At 36.0% G+C, this 13,322-nt stretch overlaps 1 protein-coding gene across 2 annotated transcripts in view; it reads left to right on the top strand.

The window, feature by feature from the left end:
- The first annotated feature begins 606 nt into the window (after window positions 1-606).
- LOC136025151 (tumor protein p53-inducible protein 11-like) overlaps window positions 607-13,322 on the top strand; it is a 129,541-nt gene continuing 116,825 nt past the window's right edge. Inside the window, exons 1-2 of one of the 2 annotated variants that reach the window (XM_065700904.1) lie at window positions 607-665; window positions 11,697-11,929. The gene's annotated coding sequence lies outside the window, so the exon portion shown is untranslated. The remainder of the gene's footprint in view (window positions 666-11,696; window positions 11,930-13,322) is intronic. The other variant, XM_065700907.1, reaches the window with a different exon arrangement.

Raw genomic sequence — 13,322 nt, forward strand, 5'->3', positions numbered from 1 at the left:
TTGTTAGTAACAATCAGGGAGGCGGAACTGGTCGTCCTAATTGTACGCCGGGCCCCCTTCAAAGCAGGGTTGCCAACAGTGGTACAATTGTACCATTTTGTTACATTTCACCTGTAATGGTACATTCTGGTACAATCGCAAATTTCCTGGTACATTTAATAAAATGTGGTACAATAAGATTTGACCAAGCGTCAGGACAAAGTGAGCGGAAGGAATTGTAGTTTTTATTCGTTTTCTCTTCTAGAGTTTTAAGTTTTCATTTACACATTTATCTCAGTGCCTGTTGTTGGCTTCTTGCTGTCATAACATAACTTGAAGCAGCACAGCCATCTGTGCAGCAAGTACAAGATAGGTGAGCAGCTATTTGGGGGAGTGACACCAAAATGGTCTCTGCAGGGGAAAGGAGGTCTTCCAAATATCTTTGGAAGAAGATATCTGATACTTTGTTCTCTTTCTTCTAGTTTAATTTCCGATGGTCCACATGTTGTGCTTAGTGCAAAAAAAAATTTCTTCTTGCCCATAGGACAACACAAAAAATAGATATGGTAAATTTTTTGATCAGTGTTACAATTTTAGGGCGTTTTGGTACTTACTGTTCCGAAGTATCGGCAACACTGCTTAAGAGGCAACGAATTCAAAATTAAGTCCGTGAATGCAATTAGAAGGTTGTCTTACAAAAACTTCTGAAGTTATGACCAGGAAAACTATAAATTTTTATAATCCCAAGAATACTCTTCTAAACAATGGATAATAATTGATTTTTTATTCTTACCAGAACTATCCAATTGATAATAATGTTCACTTTCAGTTTGATTGCACTCCTCTCCTGCCTCTTGTGGTGTGGATATAGCCATAGGATCACTTTGCTGTGGTTTAATCATCTAAATGGAACATTCAAATAATTTGAGAGTTGGACACTAGAGTCCTTATTTTATGCTCTTTTAAAATAGGCTATTGTAGGCTAGCCTATTCACAATTTTGACAATGTTCACCCCACCATCCTGATGGTTGCAGATATACTCCTAAATAATATATATATTCTTTGTTTATCATCACATGATATGCCATATCTTCTCTATTAAAACAGGTCTACAGCATTCTTGCCCCATGAAAACCAATTGACCAACAGCATTGTTGAATAAAATATTATTCAAAAATGTAGATAACAATGAAAAGAAACATGGTAACATGATTAATACAAACAGGCTTTATATTATAAAGTTAGAATTTCATTGTTGTTTTGTTTTCTTTGGTAGGCTACAATGAAGAGGGAGAGAGAGAGAGGTTATTAGAAGAGCAACCATGATTTTTGGAGAGAATATGAAGTAAAGAATCTGATGGTACCACTTTATTAGCATGTTTTTTTCAGATATGATTAATGACAGTAAATTTACCTAGCCCTTACATAAACATAGAATTTTATCACTTTGTTATTTTAAATTCTCTTTGAACTTGTTTTAGTCAAAATTTGGTTCAAAATGCCAATTAGGAAGACAAAAAATAAGAAAGGGCTATATCTAGTCATTGAAGGCAAGGGGGGGAGAGACATGGATGCATTTGAACCAGAAGCAAATTAAAACCATTAAATTAAGTCTCTCTGATAAGAATGAAGGGAATATTTTTTTAGTGAATTTGAGTTTTTTCCAATCCTTAGTTAGGAAGAACATGATTAAATCACTTGATGAATCTTCTTACATGCTTTCTAGATAAACTAATCACTTCCTTTGCAAATTTTATTTTGACACCTTTAGAGTAGATGCCAGGTTCCTTATTTGTTGCCACTAAAAATGGCTACCAAAAATTCTGAGGACTGTTTCAAATATTTGTAAATACTTATTTATATTCACCTTAATCCATCTGAGAGCTTTAGGGTCTTTCACACCTATAGTGCTCTTTGGTTGATGACTGCCAGTTGAATCTCCACTGCTTCTTCTCCTACTGCTTGTCAAGTTGGTATTTGAAGGATTGGATAGAGGGAGCACTGACAGTTGAATCTTTCAGTTTATTTCAGTGGTTTATGATTCTTCTCAAAAAGAATGATTGGCAATTTCTTGATCAGGAGCTTGACTTTGGTAGCTTCATGGAGTGTCCTCTCTTGTTATGCTGACTGGAACTGAGATTGCTGTCAAAATTTGCTGACTTTTCATTCTGCAGCTTGTAAGTAAGCATCATATTGCTGTGCAAGCATCTGTAAACTAAAGTGTGTAGTTAGAGGTACCTGAGGTGATCCTCATATAAGGTTGATGTAAGACTTCTTACACATTTTGTTGGTTGTCTCTGTACATTTTTGATGAGCCTCACATCTTGTCAATAAGAAGGACCAGGGAGACACATACCAAAAATCAAGATGGGGTCTGACAAAAGCTTCATATAGTTTTACAAATGTAGATCCCTGTCAGCTATTAACAATCTGTTTTAGTAATCCAAGACTAGAGCTTGCACAGGAAACAACATGCTAGACGTGGCTATGAAATTTAAATGTATCATTAATGATGACACCAAGATCCCTTTCTTCTGCTCTGCTCTCTTACTTTTGGGGTGGGGTTATAGATTGTATAGTTAACCATTGGGTTATTAGATCCAAAGTGTAATACAGAGTATTTGCCTATGTTGAATTAGAGAAGCCATTCTTGGGTCCAACCTTGTAGCTCATCTATTTTATGCTGGATGGCTTGTGGGTATGTAATACAAAAGAGTTTGGCATCATCAGTGAACAGGTGTATGCCATTGTTTATATGGTTAAGTATGTCATGTAAATAAGGAAGAGAGTTGGACCCAGTAGAGTACCCTGTGGTACTCTGCTCATAGCTTTGGCCTCATCAGAGTAAATTTGTTGGCCATCTAAAGCAAATAAGCAAACTTTCTGCTTGCAATTTGTAATAAATTTCATTGACCCATCTCAACAGCCTAATTGATGCCAACAGCAGATATTTTGGAGTGCAGTCAACTGTGAGGAACCTTGTCAAATGCCTTGGCAAAGTCCTGCAGCAATTGGTCAACTGGATGTCTGTGGTCTATTAGATCTATGATTCCAAAAGGTTTATTTCAATTGATTTCCCTGACTGGAAGCCATTCTGCTTTGGTGACAAGATCTTGTTGGTGGCCAAATGCTTAAGGATTGAATCATTGACTATGTGCTCAAGTATTTTGACAACACCTGAGGTCAGGCTAATTTGCCAATAATTTTCAGGCTTTGAACAGTTGGCTATTTTCCAGTCAGTTGGCTGCTTTCTAAAAGCAAGTGATTTCTGGAAAATTTTCCTAAGCAGTTCTTCTATGATTGCTGCAGTTTCTTTTAATGGAATGGTATGTAGGTTATCAGGTCCTGGCAACTTGTTAGTATCTAACATCTGTAAACGTCTGAGAACCTCTGTGAGCAATAGAGTGATGCTATCCATTAGGGTTTTTACAATGTATTCTGGTGAAGGAGGTAAAGGACCATTGGGTTCAGTAGTAAAAACAGAAACCAATCACTGATTTAATGAGTTTGCAAGCTTGTTGATGTCTGTTATCTCGTCACCTTCCTCTGTTACCAATTTCCTGATGCCTTGTCTATTATAGTCTTGGCTAGAGATATATCACCAGTATTTCTTTGGGTTTGTCTTAGCTTCATCTGCAAGCTTAGATTCAAAGCTTGTATACAAATTGCTTGTCAAATTTTTAAGTTTGTTCCTGCTCTTTGAGACTTTTTCTTTGTTTTCTGGGGATGGATGCTTCTTGTACTTCTTCCATTTTCTGTTTTTATGGCACTTAATATCTACCAAGTGACATATAGTGATTGCAAATTCTGTCTGTCTGTTGGCCTGTCTGTCTGTCCTGGTTTTGCTACTTTAGGCACTTCCAGGTAAGCTAGGATAATGAAATTTGGCAGGAGTATCAGGAATCAGACCAGATTAAATTAGAAATTGTTGTTTCCCCAATTCGACCATCTGGAGGGGAGTGGGGGGACAGTTAAATCAGAAAAATTTGAAAAAGTGAGGTATTTTTAACTTATGAACAGGTGATCAGATCTTAATGAAATTTGATGTTTGGAAGAATATCGTGTCTCAGAGCTCTTTTTTTAAATCCTGACCGGATCTGGTGACATTGGGGGGGGGACATAAAATCTTGGAAAATGCTTAGAGTGGCCAGATCAGGATGAAACTTGGTGGGAAATATAATCACAAGTCCTAGATACGTGATTGACATAATTGGAACGTATCCACTCTATTTGGGGGAGCTGGGGGGGGGAGGGTTAATTCTGAAAAATTAGAAAAAATGATGTATTTTTAACTTACAAAGGAGTGATTGGATCTTAATGAAACTTCATATTTAGTTGGACCTTGTAACTCAGATCTTTTATTTTAAATAAAGATCCTGTGACATTGGGAGGAGTTGGAGAGGAAAACAGGGATTCTTGGAAAACATGAAAAATTGGGGTATCTTTATCTTATGAATAGGTGATCATATCTTAATGAAATTTTATGCATAAAAAGTATCTTATGTCTCAGATGCTCCAATTTTGAATCGGATCTAGGGACATAGGGGGTTGGAGGGGGGAAACAGAAATCTTGGAAAACGTGTAGAGTGGAGAGATCAGGATGAAACTTGATGGGAAGAATAAGCACAAGTTCTAGATACGTGATTGGCATAATTGGAATGGATCCGTTCTCTTTGGAGGAGGGGGGGCTAATTTGAACAAAAAAGAAAAATCGAGGTATTTTTAACCTAAGAATGGGTGACCGGATCTTAATGAAATTTGATATTTGGAAGCAACTCATGTCTTATAGCTCTTATTTCAAATCCAGACCAGATCTGTTAACATCAGGGGGAGTTGGAGGAGGAAATCTTGGAAAACGCTTAGAGTGGAGGAATTGGGATGAAGCTTGGTGGGTAGAATAAGCAAATGTTGTAGATACGTGATTGACTTAACCGTGCTGGATTTGCTCTCTTTGGGGGAGTTAGGGGGTGGGGTTCAGTGCTTTGGCAAATTTGGTGCTTCTGGACATGCTAGGATGATGAAAATTGGTAGGCGTGTCAGGGAGCTGCACAGACTGACTTGATAAAATCGTTTTCCCCGATTCGACCATCTGGGAGGGGGCTGAAGGGAGAGGGAAAATTCGCAAAATTAGGTATTTATAACTTACGAGTGGGTGATTGGATGTTAATGAATTTTGATATTTAGAAGGACATCATGACTCAGAGCTCTTATTTTAAATCCTGACTGGCATTAAGCCTCTGATTTTCCTTTTAAATCAATCTATTGATTCTTAGAATTTGCTAAAGCTCATACCATATGAGCTCTTAGCTCTTCTGGCCTCATCACAAGTGCCATATGAGCTCTTAGCTCTTTTTTTTCGGTTGATTTCCTTCTTAATATCTTTCGTCATTGTTGGTGGTGTTCATGGTTTTGGAATGAGCTTGCTTGAAGTGTACTGTTCAGCTTTGCTTAGCAGTATTCCTTTGAAGCTTTGCCATTGTTGTTCTAAGGAATTGATTAGGACATTATTCCAAGAGATGTTACTGGGATCTATTCTAATCTTCTCATAGTTTATAAATATCTAAAATATTTATTTTAGATAGAGCTGACGTGAAATCTTCAGGTTTAGAATTTTGTTTTAAGGACAATGAAATAGAATTATGATGTTGTACTAATCTCATTTTCAAATTCTGGTTAGTACATTCCCCATAAGAGCTTCTACAAGTACATGGGATATTATAAACCCCACTTTGTTGCTCTACAGAAGTGCAATCCTTTCCAAAATTTAAAAAGCAAGCCAAAGTATTACTACCTCTTAAAGCTACCTTTAAGCCATTATTTTGTAAAATTCTTTTAAGTTTTCCGCTCAGCCCTGGAATATATTGTAAAGAACAAAAAATAGCTTTCTTTTCTGTTGTTTTCAGGATATTGTTAGAAAATTCTAGAAGTTGTGTCCTTCTTTTTGAAAAAGTCAGGTCAATTAACCAACCAGGATAATGGTTGCTTATTGAAATTTCTTTTAACAACAACAATTCCTCCTCAATGAATTTTGGAGAGCAAATTCTAAAAATATGGTCAGTTAAGGATATGATTAAACCAATTTTTACTTGGTGAGCGTGACAGGAGAAGAACAACAAAAATCTATTATTGTTTGTAGGCTTTCTGTAAATTTTAAAATCCAGACTATTTTCATTTTTATGGCACTTGGTATTAACCAAGTGACATATAGCAATTGCAAATTCTGTTGGTCTGTCTGTTGGTCCTGGTTTTGCTACTTTAGGCACTTCCTGGTAAGCTAGGACGATGAGATTTGGCAGGCGTATCAGGGACCATTAAATTACAAATAGTCTTTTCCCCAATTCGACCATAGTCGTTTTCCCGATTTGACCATCTGGGAGGGGGGGCCTGTTAATTCGAAAAAATGAAGTATTTTTAACTTACGCACGGTTGATCAGATCTTAATGAAGTTTGATGTTTGGAAGGATATCGTGTCTCAGAGCTGCTATTTTAAATCCCGACCGGATCTGGTGACATTAGGGGGGATTTGGGAGGGGGAAACCTAAAATCTTGGAACAGACTTAGAGTGGAGGGATTGGGATGAAACTTGGTGTGAAAAATAGACACAAGTCCTAGATACATGATTGACATAATCGGAACGGATCCGCTCTCTTTGGGGTAGTGAGGGGGGGGGGGGGCTAATTCTGAAAAATTAGAAAAAATGGGGTATTTTTAACTTACAAACAGGTAATGGGATCTCAATGAAATTTGATATTTAGAAGGATATCGCGCCTCAAAGCTCTTATTTTATATCCCGACCGGATCTGGTGACATCGGGGGGGGGGGGGGAGTTTGGGGAGGGGAGCCTAAAATCATGGAAAATGCTTAGATTGGAGGGATCGAGATGAAACATGGTGGGAAAAATAAGCAGAAGTCTTAGATACGTGATTGACATAATTGGAATGGATCTGCTCTATTGAGGGGCAGGGGAGGGTTAATTCTGAAAAATTAGAAAAATAATGATCCATTTTTGACTTACGAAGGAGTGATCGGATTTTCATGAAACTTCATATTTAGAAGGACCTCGTAATTCAGATCTCTTATTTTAAATCTCAACCGGATCCAGCGTCATTGGGGGGGGGGGCAGTTGGGGGACCGGAAATCTTAGAAAATACTTAAAGCGGAGAGATCAGGATGAAACTGGATGGGAAGAATAAAAAGTTGTCTAAGATACGTGATTGACATAAGCGGACCGGATCTGCTCTCTTTGGTGGAGTTGGGGGGGGGGTAATTCGGAAAAATGAGGCATTTGTAACTTACGAATGGGTGACCAGATCTTAATGAAATTTGATATTTAGAAGGATTTTGTGCTTTAAAGCTCTAATTTTAAATTCCAACCAGATCCTGTGTTATTGGGGGGAGTAGGAGAGGGAAACCAGAATTCTTGGAAAACGTGAAAATTGGGGTATTTTTATCTTACAAATAGGTGATCGGATCTTAATAAAACTTGATATATATATATATATATATATATATATATATATATATATATATATATATATATATATATATATATATATATATATATATATATATATTATTATATATATATATATATATATATATGTATATATATATATATATATATATATATATATATATATATATATATATATATATATATATATATATATATATATATATATATATATTAAAGGATCTTATGTCTCAGATGCTCCACATTCGACTCGAATTGGATCAGGGGACATAGGGGGGTTGGAGGAGGGAAACAGAAATCTGGGAAAACGCTTAAAGCGGAGAGATCGGGATGAAACTTGATGGGAAGAATATGCACAAGTTCTAGATACGTGATTGACATAATTGGAACGGATCCGTTCTCTTTGGAGGAGCTTGGGGGTGTTAATTTGGAAAAATTTGAAAAATTGAGGTATTTTTAACTTAAGAACGGGTGACCGGATCTTCATGAAATTTTTTATTTAGAAGGAATTCATGTCTCAGAGCTCTTATTTCAAATCCCGACCAGATCTTTTGACATTGGGGGGAGTTGGAGTGGGAAATCTTGGAAAATGCTTGGAGTGGAGGAATCGGGATGAAGATTGGTGGATAGAATAAGCAGATGTCCTTTATACGTGTTTGACGAATCCGTACTTAATTCGCTCTCTTTGGGGGAGTTGGGGGAAGGGGTTCAGTGATCCGGCGAGTTTGGTGCTTCTGGACGTGCTAGAACGATGAAAATTGGTAGGCGTGTCAGGGAGCTGCACAAATTAACTTGATAAAGTCTTTTTCCAGATTCGACCATCTGGGGGGCTAAAGGGAGAGGAAAAATTAGAAAAAACGAGGTATTTATAACTTACGAGTGGGTGATGGGATCTTAATGAATTTTGATATTTAGAAGGACATCGTGACTCAGAGCTCTTATTTTAAATCCTGACCGGCATTAAGCCTCTGACTTTCCTTTTAAATCAATCTATTGATTCTTAGAATTTTGTTAGAGCTCATATCATATGAGCTATTGGCTCTTAGCTCTTCTTGCCTCGTCACAAGTGCCATATGAGCTCTTAGCTCTTGTTTAAAAGAAATACATCCAGAAATGGAAGTTTCTTATCTTCTTCTAATTCTATTGTAAATTTTAAATTACCTCCCCACAAATTAAGATGTTCTTATAAACCTTTTAATTCCTTCTCCCCATAATTCCATAGGCTACTGAAATTATGTCATCCATATATCTCCCCCAAAATGTGTGCTTTAAAAAATATGAATCTAACGCTATTGTCTCAATATTTTCTATAAAACAATTTGCTAATAAAGTATTTTGAATGCCCTCCATGGGTAAATCATTTACTTGTTCCAAAAAAACCCCTGTGAATTGAGAAAAATAACAGAATGTCTTGAACCTAACTAAATTCATTATTACACTGACTTTTAATTCTTTTTTACCACTAATTAAGTCAAAATTTCTTATTATCTTTCTTTCAAGAAGCATTTCTGCTGCTTTTATATCAGTATTTCTATGCATTGATACTATGTCAAAACTTGAGATTATAGAATTTGAAGAAAATTCCACTTCTTTTAGTTTTTTCACAAGCTCTCACGAATTCTTAATTTAAGAATGCTTTCAAGTCTTTCATCATTTCAACCAAGTTGATAATTCAAAAATCATCACGTTTTACAGAAAGGAGCTTAAAACCTCTGCAGTAGGATTCTCTGATAAGCTGAATCTGGTGGAAGGATTTTCGCTAAGATTACTTGAATTTTAGGGGGTATTCCCCCTTTTTTTAAGAATCACGCAAAATTTTTGAGGCTCAAAGCTCTTCACGGGTAACACTAAACCCAGTTAATCTTACTTATTTGGAATCAGCATAAAAAAGTCAATTCTTTTGATATGTCTATTGGTATCAAAATTTCGTTTTTTTTTATTCAGTAACTCTTGGTAACCACTGAGCCATGTTCCTCCTTACTTACAGTCCATTACCATGAACTGTTTGATTGATTTACAAATTTTATTGAGCTTTCTACCTACACTGGGACAGACACAGAACTAAAGTAGCTATCAAAGAAATTCCACTGGTTTTTCTTATTATGATTGACAGAAATTTTCAGCGGGATAAGTTTAAAAACCAGTGTAATTTTTGTTTAAGTTTATTATTGATATAACAAAGGAGCCTTTGGGAGCATTGCTTAGGATAGAAGGAGGCTACCATAATCAGTGCAACATAATTGACCAAGTTAAGAGTGATGTGTCTTCTATAGATTATTTTCTCTGACCAGATCACACAAGAGAGTTGCTGTGGAGACCTGAGTGTGAGCTCATTTGGCTGCAAATCAGAAGTTCTACTGTTCTTTCTAAGGATCAAAGCTACCCTTAGGGCAGCCTGCCAACACTCCAGATCCCACACTGCAAAAGATCTAACTTTCAAATTTGATAATTATCATTTTAATGACCAGAAGAGAAAAAAACATGCCCCTATGGGTAAAATGATCTGTGTACCACCATGTACAAGGATCACAAATTATGGAAATAGCCCATTCAACATAAAGGCTTCGTAGGCACGTTTTCATAGAAGCACAAACATATTAAATTTTGCTTGAATTAAATTAATAAAAAGATTTTCAATCTCTTAGGCAGCTAGCAAAGAAATTTCATGGGTATTTCAGATTATGATTGACTGTAAGTTGGAGCTGGACAAGTTTTAAAACTAGTATAATTTTTGTTGAAGTTTATTATTGACGTAAAAAAGCAGCATTCGGGAGCAATTGCTGAAAAAATCTGAAGTGGAACGACTGCCCCTCCCTTATCCTTCCTTAAAAATTGAACATGTAGACACTGGATCATGCGAGCAAGAAGTCAAGCTCAGAATTGTCAGGTAGATGTTTCATTCAGGGAACTGTATCAAATCTGGGACAGCCAGCAGTACTCCCTCCAACTCGAGTTAAGGCTGTTCAGCAGCAATGTGTTATTGGCACTTTGAAATGGTTCCAAAACCTAGCACTTAGACCAGCCATCTGAAAAATAAACTCCTTTCAAGAACATGCGTTTAAGATACATTCTTAATATCCACTGGACCCCAAAAAGTATCAAAGATTAGCCTACTCTGCAAGAGAAGCCACCTCAACCGCTAGGCCAACAGAAATTTCTTTTTTTTTTTGGTGCCTGGGCTTTTTAAGCTGACACATTACTTTTGGGATCCAAATATGAAATCAATTTTTCTGTATCAGCTATATTTCTTAAAATACGGCTACATTATCCACAATCATGTTTGCTGTTAAATCACTCAACACATCAATAATGTAAAATTATATAATAACTAGTTCCTGTATTTTTATCTATTTGTAATATATTTTTCTAGTGTATTTTTGGGATGCTGAACCCAAATATGAATTCAGCTTCTCTATATCAGCTATACTTTTTGAAGCATAGTAATGCCATCAGCAAATTATGTTTACTGCCAAATGATTCTCTGAAGGCTCATGGAAAATTCAGTTGACCTGCAGCTGTACATGGCTCACAGATTCAGAAAAATGGTTTCGACCATTCTACCCAAATTTTAGGTGACATAGTTATTAGTGTTAAAGCACCCCCCCCCAATTATTCTTTTGGATTGTTTTTTAAAACGCAGATTTACTTGTATAAGAACAGAGTCTACGGTGATCTAAGCATAATTTACGGTAAATTTGCTTTTTTTCTTAGGGATGAAGGGTTAAAAAAAAAAAAAAAAAAAAAAAAAAAAATGCATACAGTAATTTTTTATTCTACTGAAGATGCAGTTTAAATTTAAGTAATATTAATAAATTCAACTATTTCGAGTAATATTAAATTAATATCTATGTTTTGAAACAATTGAAGGCCTCTGATAGCTTGTGGTTTATCTTTAGATGATCAAATTGATTAGTTTTTGTTTTTTGAAATACGACTCTCCTTAATTTAGTTTGCACTGTGTTGAATTTAGCGAAGCTAATTTTTTTATTATTATTATTGTTTTAACGAGGACAATCTCTAATTCTTGAAATTTGAATTGTACTGAAAAATAATTGAAAAAATTATCATTTCCTGGATTTTAACGATACCTTCTTTTTATATCTTTATAAACAACCTTGCCCTCTCTCTTCCCTATTTGTGAATTGAAATGCCTGGATAGAACTGTAAAGGTCAAATTTGATTCAACCTAGTCTCATTAGAGCACGATTTCATAGATTGTTAAAGAATTATTTTATATTTTAGGGTCAACAGAGCAGCATCGACTAAGTAAATATAGGTGTGTCTCATGTGTATTACTCTCTTACCTGACCACTTTGTATCATATAGATGGTTTCAGAAAATTTGAGGGGCTGATTCAATCGGAAATTGGAAATTACAATCCCGTTTTAAACAGTCAAGAGAGATTGGAAGGCAGCTCTGTTTTTCACCCCTGGACCCTCCTGTAATCACTCATGGCATCGAATCAAAGTTTTTAGGTAACCATTTTCCTCAGAATTATTAAAAGATCTAAAAAGTGCCTTTAGGATTGACATGATATATGCAGCTTCAAGGGCAAGGGCTACATAGTATGCAAGAAGCCCTTTCTTCATAGATACATTTTTGTAGAAAAGTTGGGCATTATGATGCTTATTGAAAATGAAAAAATGTAGAGAATTGAATTCTGTAGGATTAGAGGCACAAATTGGCCCTTTACCCTTATGTAATCCTCGCTCTTCTTCACCACTAATAATATAGCAGACAGGCATGCAATTTGCATCTAATTTAAACTGGAATTGACAAAACGGTTCAATTTCAGTGCAAAACGACGTAGCAGCAGACTAGGTAGGCATAAAATGAGCAAGTCCTGACTCAATGCAAAAACGATGTAAGTTTTGACTCCGTGCAAAAAACGTGCTAAGTCCTGACTCGGCGAAAAATGAATTAAAAGGTATGATGAGGAATTTTGTGACGCTGTGCTAAAACGAATTAATTCCTGACTCATGCAGAAAGGAGCGAAGTCCAAGCTGCAAAATGATTCGATGCAAAAATGATCATAGTCAGGATTCAGTGAAAAAACGAGCTAAGCCCTTGTTCGATGTAAAACAATTCAAGTCCTCATTGATCATAAAAAAGAGTTTAACTCTTCTTCTGATCAAAGATAACCTAAGTCCTGAAGTGTTGCGAAAACGAGCTCCTGAATGTCTTCAGGAGCTCGTCCATCTCAAGTCCTGAATGGGCTAAAAATGAGTTCACTTCTGACGTAGTGGAAATATGAGCTACACTTTGTTTTTCTGAAAAACAAGCCATGTCCCACATCCAATTTTTCAGCCGAAAAGCAGGCAGGTAACACCTTGTTTAAACCAGAAACATGTGATGACTTTCAATCCGTGAAGGTGATTGGGGGTGCAAAATGGTCCCGCGGCTCATTGAACATACCGCAATTACCATTGAACAGAAATTAAAGACTAGACTGTCATTTGGGCTTTGAAAATTCAATTCACAAAGTTTGCTTACCTCAAAATTGACGTATACTAGAAAAAAAAAATCACACAAATTTTAAAATCGGTTAGTTCTCATAAGATATTGATTGGACGAAGACTCATCAAATCGACAGCCTAAACCACTTTTCATACCTATAATATTTAAATTCATGATACCCATCCATCGCCTTAGCAGTTCATCACCCATAAATCTATTAAATGCTTGGTTGCTGGAAAGCGACTACGACATTAATCGATGTAATGAGATATCCACAGCTCCAATTTTAAGCTAAAGTCACTTACGTTTTTTTCCAAATTCCAAGGGAAAATTAGTGTACCTTAGTCGGAATAATATCACTGTTGATTCGTAATATCAATTCTTTTGAGAGCAATATTTTTATAAAAGAAA

The sequence above is a fragment of the Artemia franciscana genome, chromosome 3, assembly GCF_032884065.1.
Source record: "Artemia franciscana chromosome 3, ASM3288406v1, whole genome shotgun sequence".
In the NCBI taxonomy this organism is placed as follows: Eukaryota; Metazoa; Arthropoda; class Branchiopoda; order Anostraca; family Artemiidae; genus Artemia; species Artemia franciscana.